The sequence below is a fragment of the Drosophila persimilis genome, unplaced genomic scaffold (genome assembly GCF_003286085.1).
Source record: "Drosophila persimilis strain 14011-0111.01,24,50 unplaced genomic scaffold, DperRS2 tig00000000-arrow-pilon, whole genome shotgun sequence".
In the NCBI taxonomy this organism is placed as follows: domain Eukaryota; kingdom Metazoa; phylum Arthropoda; class Insecta; order Diptera; family Drosophilidae; genus Drosophila; species Drosophila persimilis.
In genome coordinates this window covers 13,893,684-13,903,414 of record NW_020825288.1, presented here as the reverse complement: position 1 = coordinate 13,903,414, position 9,731 = coordinate 13,893,684, and the positions used below count along the sequence as shown (strand labels likewise).

Sequence of the window (9,731 nt, the reverse complement as noted above, 5' to 3'; positions counted from 1 at the left end):
TTGTAGCTAAAATTCAAACGATCGTTCTGCCAGGGTATCATCGGCTTCGACCTCTTAGCGGTCTTCTTTTCTTTTAACCTTTGTTGTTGTAATTGTTTTGGAATGTTGCTGCTTGTGTTGCTGATTGTTGTTGTTGATTCTGCTGTTTGTTTTCTGTTGTTGCCGCTGCTGTACGCCAAGTTTGTTGTTGGCTGACGCGATTGCAGCAAATCAGAAAATACTCGCACAAGTGCGAATGTGAATATTGATGCCATGGCGTATAAGTATTAGGAGTGTATGAGTGTTGCTTGTGTGTCTTCTTTGTGTGCGCTTATGTGTTTATCTGTGTGTGTGTGCGTGTGTGTATAGTTGCCATTGCAAAACACAAACACAAAAGTTCCATTCTGGTCGTGCTCCGCGACTCGACTCGCGACTCGTCTCGACTTTAGCCAGCCACTTGGCGCTACTTCGCCCCCACTTTCATGCCACTCCAACGCGGCACTCCACCCCTAGCCCTACCTCCTTCACACACACACACACACACACACACACACACACACATACACGCACACACACTCACAAAGAGACAGAACGCTCGCTCGCTCGCTGGCTGGCTTGCTCGCTTACTTGCTACTTCCGCTTCCGAATCCGTTTTGTGTGCTGTCGCCGCAGAAATTTAACGAAGTCACACGTCGCCAATCTCTGTCCCTCTCTCTCGCTCGTTCTCTCTCTAAAAGCTCTCACTCTTGGCTCTTTCAAACGGCATCCGAACGGTCCATCAGCAACTTCGGCAGCAGCATCCGAATCGGCCTTTGTCGTCGTCATCGTCATCGTCATCGTCGGGTGAATACTGGCAGCAGACGGCAGCAGCGGCAGCATCCTCGCCAGCATCCTTTTAGTCGCGTGCGAATTCAGTACCAGAACGCTCGTTCGTCCCTGCAGTTGGTGGCAGCATTGTCCTCAGGAGTCGTTCAAGATTCGTTTGCCGAGTGTTCTGCCGCGTGTCCGTGCCGCAAATTTCGCGCGCGTTTCCTTTTTTGGTGCTGCTCGTTGTTTGTTGCACATTTGCGGCGGGCTGTCTGTCAGTCTGTCTGCTTGTACGTCTCCCAAAAACTCTCTCAGAACCAAATGCTGTCTGTGTGGCCAGTCTTCGGTCGTGACTCCTCTGACTCTGAAACTTTTAAACTCTGACTCTGCCTCAGTGACAGTGTATGTATTTGCGTCTCCTCTGTGTGCGTCTGCGAGTGTGCGCTTGTATCTGTGTCTGTTACTGTGGAAGCCGGCACAACCTTATTGTTGTTGCCACCGCCATTGTAATTGCAGTCACAGTCACAGTCGTCCTTCCAGCATTTGGAATACTTGACATTTTCGCCGCCAAATTGTGCGATTCCTTGTGCTTCCTGTGCCACTGCCTTGCGTTTGCCTTTGCCTTTGCCATCTGCCGTCTGCTTCGCCTGACATTGGCGTGAACGTGAAGGGTCCTCCAAACCGCTATTCCTCAAGTTGCCCCCCTTCAAATCCCATTCCTCTATCCAACTGGCAAACAAATTTTTGCAATTCAATTTCTATTGTGCATTGCCGATGCGAAATGTGCGCATCGTTTGCTGTCAATGCCAAGTATTTCGCATAAAAATAGAAAATTGCATGCAAATTAAATAAATAGACATCCACGGGCACAGGCACAGGCACAGCCACAGATCCATCGCCTCACCAACCGCATCCAGATCCACATTCATATTCACATTCACATCCACGTTCAAACAGTTGTAAACCAGAAGAAGCAGAGCAGCGGCTGAAGAAGACACACACTCCTTATAGATAGAGGCTTCCATGCCCGCGAAAATGACAGTTTTGAGTTGTGGTCCTGGCTTGTGTTTGGCGCCGGCTACAGCTTCAGCTTCCAATTCGAATGCGGGGTGCAATCACAGCAAACGTCATTAGCACTCGCGACATCGCCTTCGATTGACAGAAGGTCTCGCTCCTAGAACGGGCAAACAGTTCCTAGAAGGGGAACAGCAACAGCAACAGCAGAAGGAGCAGGAGCAGGAGCAGGAGCTCCACGAAACGGTGGCCAAAGAGAACAACTTCACATTTGCATAACTTTGCTGCAGCTTCAACATTCAGATTCGCCAGGTACGAGAAAAACTCCTTACCAAAGTCGATTTCCGTTTCAGGTGCCCCCTCTTTGCTTTCCCATTCCTCTGTTCCCCCGTTCCCCTGTACCGCTGTTCCTCACTCCCGTTCGCTTCACAACTTTGCTATCATTTCTATTTTCCTGTTTCTGTTTTTCATACCCGATATCTCTATCCACCCAGCCCCCACCCAGCCGCCAAGCAGCACCTTCACCCTCCAGAGGAAAGGGTGAACTCGGGGAATATTCAGTTCGTGCTCGAGCTGGGAAATCCTTTTGTGGTGCATTCAGAGATGGTCTTAATTCGCGGGGCCAAAGCTTTGGGAAGCGTAATAGAAGAGATTCCTGTTGAGATTGGGAATATGGCTTTGTTTAGCTATTGATTATCTTCTATCGGGTTTGGATTTTCAGGTTAACTTCAATCAATTATTTTAAGTAACTATGCTAGCTATATGCAACTTCTTCGATCTGTAGATCGTATTCGATAGATCAGACTCGTCATTAAATTCTTCTTTTTTTTACATATGTGCATTCATGATCATTAACAAAACAAACTTCACCTAGAGGGTATCTTGAGTTCCTCTACTACAAAACTGTAGTATTTCACTGTACTGTTCTCAAAACTAATGAGGTCTAGCGTATTCATTTGTAATGGTATATACTCGTACTATTGATAAAAGCGTTGTAGAATCCCCTGTGGCGGTCTTGGCAAAAGATTTGAAAAAGGCATTAAATATATATCAATATTTATTACAGGCTATTATCATAGTCTTTAGCGAGTGAGCTGGGGGTTGGCTCAGCAGCGAAGCGACTGGGCAGGGCCTTGCCCCTAGTGCTATTATAGTAATTATCATTGCTGTATTTTATTCTCCTTGACTATTTTGAGATTCTTTCGAGTTCATTGGGAATGTAGGGAGTTCGTTCAGGTTAATCTCCCTTCCGCTATCAAAATCCTACCTTTCTTTTCTTTGCGTGGTTTTATTCCGATCTCCTCTTCTTTGATTTCTGATTCGTTTTGTTTTTCATTTCCGTGGTACCTACCCGTCGATCACTCAGCATTGTACCAGTTCCGATTTGTTTTTGCAGTCTGTCCCCCGTCCGGCGCGATTTGCTCTCCGCTTTAGTAGCAACTTTACGGCTGCTCCAGCTCCCGGCGCTCTTTCTGTTCCTACTCTTGCTCCACCTCCACCTCCACCTCCCCCTCCTGCTCCACCTCTTCCTCTTTGGTACCATCATGGCCACGTTATCCAACTTTTAGTTATGGCTTTCGCTTTTCGCATAATGTCAGTTTTATTTGGTTTTGGTTTTCACTGAGGGTTGAGCGGGTAACGTCCCGGCTCAAATCCATGCCCATATCCGTGCCTGGCCATTCGGCACCCTTGCAAGATTTATTGTGCCACACACACACACACACATACACAGGCACACAGTCAGAGGCACACACTCACGTACACATAACACCTTCCAGTGCCCCTTCTCGTGTTGCCATCAACGAGGCCGCGCCTTGGGTCTGACGCCCGGCCTCAGCTCCAGCTTCAGCTTCAGCTCCTCGTGCCCACTACTGCCACCATCTCGGGATCCAGCTCCATCTCCATCTCGTGCTTCATACATCTGCAGTCCCATAATCTCTACTATTTGCATCGCAGACTTTGCTTTGGATTTTCCTATGGCAATGGATTTAGTTATGGTTTTTCTTACTCTTCTGCTTTCCGCTGCTGCTGCCTTCACTCTTCCCTCTGTATCCTGCTCTATCCCTTCTCTACTGCTGTCCATCCGTCTCTTCTCTGGTTGCGCTTTTTTTACTTTTCCTAACATACACACACATACAGCGAGAGAGAGGCACACAGTCCGTCGGACGTTTGTTTTTCCTGCCGCTTCACACTGAGCACACACTGAGCAAAAAAGGGATTTCCCCAGTTATGACTGGAGACACAAATAGAAAAGGGGAGCGCTAAATAGCGAGAAAGAGAGATGCAGAAAGAGTGAGGGCTTTGTGGCTAACCGCAGCTAGCTTCTAGATGGTCGTCCACAGAGTCCCCGAGGCCGGGAATGCTGCTAATGAATAACTATCATAATCCAAGATGAAGCCGGGCCAGATATGCAAATATGCAAGAGAGATTAGCCGATTGTAAATCGTGCAAGGGAGTGTTATGAGTGGGCTAGAAGGGTTTGTCCTAATCCCCTGGGCTTCTGGGATATCTATTTACCTTAGAGCTTGAGTCCTGTGGCAATGATGCTTTCTAATCCAAGATTTTCAATCCACTCTGACTTTTGGTAATTGAATTCCCAAAGAAATCTTTTGTATTGTTTATACGGTAATAATTATACATCATTCAAATAATGTATTCCTTCTGCTTCTTTCACACTCGTGTCCATCCAAGATTAAGTTTGGCAAATTTATTTCTTAGTTCCGACTTCATTATTACCCAACTGCGGATGCCGAGTGTGTGTACATATAGTGTTATGTGCCCGGACAATCCATAAAATTTGAGCCCTGATCCCAAACATTCGCAGCACCGCACGCATGACACTCCATTCCATTCCGTGCCATGCCATTCCGAGCCATTCCATCCTATCGCATCCCATCACCAGGAGGCGACCGCAATTCTTCTTCTCGGGTTTATTCTTTTTTTGGCGCCGTGTAGCCGTAACTCGTTCACTCAGATTTCGGGCTCCTTGAGGAAGCCGCACATGCGAGAGCACCGCCACCGCCACCGCACACACACACACACACACACACTGGCAGAGGACTAACAGGATTTCCCATAAAACGGAAATGGCATTATCCTCGCACATATTGTTGTGCGGATTTTAGTTTTTATTACACCCAAGCAGAACGCGGCTGCTGTCCATAAGAAGCCTCACGGGCATGGGTAAGGGTACGGGCTCCGCTCCTACTCCTACTCCTCCATCCTACTCTTTCTCCTTGGAGGCGGCATAAATATCATTTGTGTCTGTTTGTGTGATACATCAAGGAGTGACCCATTATCCCAGCGGTAACACCATTTCCCACTGCTCCCTGCTCACCGCTCACCGCTCACCTGGCGGTTGCAATTTATGGACGTGCTCCTTAAAACTTCACACGCTGCAGAAGGATTGGGAGATGGAGCTGTAGGAGGAATGCCCTACGCTAATAGGTTCCCGTTCCCGGGCATGCCATTGTCTTGGGCGAGACCTGATCGCTGCCTTCATTGCTGGCAAGATTTATATTTGCCGCTGGCCAAAAACAACAAAGGCGTCAAATGGCCAAGGCAGGCAGCCGCACTCCTACTCCTTACCATTGCTGTTCATGCACCAATCCAATCGCTCCCACCATTCCACTTGAACAACCATCCTAACCGAACCGAACCGAACCGCACCGAAAGCAAAGCAAAGCAACCTAAACAAACACTTGAGGTGTGTAAAGTTAGCCAAGGCTGCGTTTTTGCCTCACATTATGTGTGGTTTGGTGCGGTTTGGTTTGGTTTGGTTAGAGATTTTGGCTTTGGGTTTTCGGCCAAGAAAACTCCACCATCCTCTGCGCCTGTCTTTCTGTCTCTCTGTCTGTCCTTTGTATCTGGCTTACTTTGCTTTTGTGCTTAATCACAACACGCACATTTACATATTGGTTTTGGACAGAAAAACTTGAGCAATCCTTTAAGATACCCTTTTTTTCCTGACCTGCTCCTACGCTCCTACGCTCCTCCCCCCCTCCGCTCTCTGCTTCTGTTGCTGGTTTATACTGGTTTCCTTTGTTCTGCGATGTGGCTCAAGTTCAGTGGGGTTGGGGCTTGTGGGTGGGGTCAGGCTTACGGTTAAGTAAACACTCGGCAAGAAACCCACACATACACTCTCTCTCTCTATATCCCGGCGGGCGGTCGCTTCCCTGGGCAGTCATTGCCCAACCATTTGTGGCCAGGCATTGTTTTCACTTTTTCGCCTCCGCTCCGCCACACTCTATCTGCCTCTCTTGGTGACTGTCTGTCCTTCCGTCCGTCTGACTGTCAGTCCGTCTGTCTCTCGCTCTGAATGTCTGCCTGTCTCTGTCCCGTCTGTCTGGTTGACGGGAGGTTGTCCTGGGCCTTGACTGCTTCATAAAACATACAACAAAATCTGAAATTGATGATGGGCAGTGATTGTGGAAAGTTGGCAGTCAGTTAAATTGGGTTCCTGCCTCAGTATTCCCTTTTCCCTTTATCCTTTATCCCATCCAAATCGAGGGATAGGGGTGCGTGGAGACGATTGCGTTAATTGCTTTGTGAATGGTGTCCGCCTTGGCCGGAAAGTTAACATTTAACTTTAGTCTATTCTGGACTTTAATCTATTTATAATTGAGGAATGCATAAAGCATGTTAAATACGAACTTACACAAATTCTACTTTGTTATGCGTCCTAATCGGGGCCCGGCTATGGCTATGGGTTTGGGTCTGAGTCCTGGGTCCTGGGTCCGGGGTCCTGGGTTCCCGTTTTGGGGCCAGGGTCGTCTGCCATTGTTTTAAATGCGGATTTCAATGCGGGGAACGATGGGAGAGGGAGCTGAAGCGATGCTGTTGCTGGGAGCCCTGCTCTACTCTGATGCCCTGCTCTCCCGTTGAGGTGAAGGCGACTCACATAATTTGCATAACTAATTTGTGGAAACTTTGGGCATAGGAAGTTGTTGAAAGTTCCTGAAGGAGCTTCTAGCCCCAGACTGGTTTCAATGCCAGGAGCTGCAGTAATTTCTTCATCTCCTCAGCTCTGCGCTGCAGAAAAGTGCTTAATTCTTTTAAATGAATGAGAAGGAGGAGGACCAGACCAGAACAGGGACTAAGAGCAGGACCAGGACCAGGACCAGGACCAGCAACAGGGACAGGGCCATTCGAAAAGCTGTCCTAATTGAATACATGAGAGCATAAGTTAGCAGTGTGGTACTTTGATATCAACTTTGATTGCTTTATGGCACTTGAGCGTACAATTTGGCTTAGTTGGCAGTTGGTAGCTGTTGTCCTTGCCTGTTCGGTGCTCCGATGTCCCGATGCTCGTTGCCTGCTCGGCGTTTGGTGCCTGGTCGGTGGTGCCTTGGCCATTTGGGGCCACGGTTTTCGGGGGATGTCCCTGCTTTCCTGGTGCCTGCTGCCTGGTGCCTGGTGCCTGCTTTCTACTGATGTGGCAGGAATTTTTGGCTGCAAGCTTGAATTTCAATTTCAGTTTGAATTCGAGCAGCTTGCATGGCAATAAATGATGTTGATTAATGGGTGACTTTTGGCCTGGCAAGCATGCATAATTAAGCGCTGATTAGAGCCACATCAGAAGCCAGGAGGAGCCGAGACTTGGTTGGAGTTTAAAGAGTCTTTCCCTTTCTCGCTCTCCCTTTTCATTCAGTCCCTCTCCCTCTCTCTGGTTTTCTCAAGTGGAGTTTCCAGTTTCCTCAAGTGGAGTTCGAGGAGGAAACTTTTTCCCAGTTCATTGAAAGTTGATTGAGAATCTCTTGATAAAGGTTAACCCGAGGCCGAGACCTTTTTACAACCTTTTCTTCAGAGAATCCTTCTCATATATGTATTGTACTTCAACGCCATTCATCAAATTTATTCTTAATAATTTATTTGATTCCAAATTCTTTTGCGCTCATAATTCATTTGCAAATATGTGGCTGCTGAAACATCCATGTTGCTACTCTCCCAACTAAAGCAGTTGGGGAATTAAATTTCTTCAAATTCCTTTCTTTCTGTTCATTCGCCCCAGCCATATTCAGGGGATTCCCCGTTGAAAAGAGGAAGGAGGAAGGAGGGACCGGGCTTGGGCTTGGCCTTCCGAGTAAGAAATGTGCCAGAAATTCTTCGTATTGGTCTCTCGATCTCGGGCTGCTTTTATTGCGAATCCAATTAGCATGGAAAATCTAGGTCTCTGGGTCCCAGTCTAATGATGCCCTGGAAAATGAAATTTACCGCAGGCACAACACCAAAAACAACAGCAGGAGCAACCAGCATCCAACAGAGGCAGCAGAGCAGCAACGTGACCAAAGTCCAGTTAAGTGGGTTGAGTAGAGGGGCATTGGGGCCGGCTCTTGTGGGCAGGTTTGGGGCAACGAAGCAGCAAAATGTTGGCACACTTTATGGGCGGACGCGCCACATGGCGTACGTAAACGTAAACGAACGTAAGCGTCAGCATCAGCATCAGCATCAGCGTGGCCCGTAGCCCGTAGCCTTAGCCGTACACTCGTACGTATCCGTATCCGTATGGGTAGCATTTTAACAAAGTGTTAAACTGAGAATTTTATCTGCTGTTCGGTAATTCACAGCTCGGGCTCTCCGGCATCAGGCTCCAAGGAATACCCCAAAACCCACAATCAGCCCACGGAAAAAACACACCGAAAAAAATACACCATAAGCTGTAATGAAAATCTGGACTAGAGGATACCCCTCTACGAAGGTACAGGCAGAAGAGGTAGAAATCACTCTGACAGGCACTCCACAGGTGGGAATATATGACACTGAAGGACACTGCTATTAGTCCGTAGGAAGAGAGCGTGGAAAGGCATTCAAGATGTCTGCACATTAAGTTCTATTAGCTCTTTAGTGTCGTTATATCTGGAGATCTATTCGTTCAAACAGGCAGAGGAAGAGACAGATAAGGCTCGTCTGCTAATCCCGAGTTTATGGTGTCCAAAGCACTTCCTTCAGCCTTTCATGCACACAATATACCCTCATAATTTACGTGTACGGGGTAGATAAAGCCAAAAAAAGGCATCACAAGCAGAACTAGCAAAAAAAGTGTTAATTTCGGCGCTGGTCTGCGAGCTTAGTTAACATTACGTATACGTATAGATTACGGGGTGCTGGCTGCTGGCCGGGGACTCCAGGGTGTGGACTGCGGGGTGTGGACTGCGGGGGCGCGTCAAGTGTAAGAAGTGCTCGAAACCGCCCTAGCCCGACTTCTGCTGCTGTCCACTGCTCACTGACCTCAGCAATTACTCCACGCCTTTATTTTAATTACACGAAAAACAAAAGCAATGAAAAGTAAAAATGGCAACGAGAAGACAGACAGCGCAAGGCCCAGGGCTGGGATTCAGACCCAGAGCGAGAGCCGGAGGCAGACCCAGAGTCCAGAGTAAGACATCAGCAAGGACAGCAAGAGATGGAGAGGAACCTGGCGAAGGACCTGGAGCTGAAGCAACCGAACAAACCGAAGCCAAAGCAGAACAGCGCCAAAAATTAGGATATAATCCCGAGGGCATAGTTTTAATTCCCAATACAAATATCACTACACGAAAGTACAACGTGCATAAATTTCAATGACGTTGCTGGTTGCTGGTTGCCTCTAGATTGCGTGCCATGAAGGAGGCTGCTCCTGAGGATTGTTCTCTGTGGCTGAGGATGAGGCTGCTGTCTCAGCGCTCTTGGATGCTCTTTGCTCTTTGGCTGATGCCCCCAGCTCCTGCGCCTGATGCTGATTCTGCTGCTGGTTGCCCTTACAATTATACGCACAGTCACACAGCCATACACTTGGAGAAAAGGCAGAACCGTAAGATTAAATATTCCTACAAATAAACGAGGACGATTCAATTGATTCGACACCTTGAGTAGACAAAAGACACACTCTACCTAATTGTACTATAGATTTCTGTAATTGAAAGTCATTTTCTTATTTGAGAAGATCCCAAAAT

General features: G+C 47.7%; 1 long non-coding RNA gene across 1 annotated transcript in view; it reads left to right on the top strand.

Annotated features, from left to right (window-relative positions):
* Nucleotides 1–913: 913 nt before the first annotated feature.
* Nucleotides 914–9,731, top strand: part of LOC113567325 — a 47,889-nt gene continuing 39,071 nt past the window's right edge. The window contains exons 1-2 of the long non-coding RNA XR_003409405.1: nt 914–1,188; nt 1,744–2,112. This is a non-coding gene — a long non-coding RNA (uncharacterized LOC113567325). The remainder of the gene's footprint in view (nt 1,189–1,743; nt 2,113–9,731) is intronic.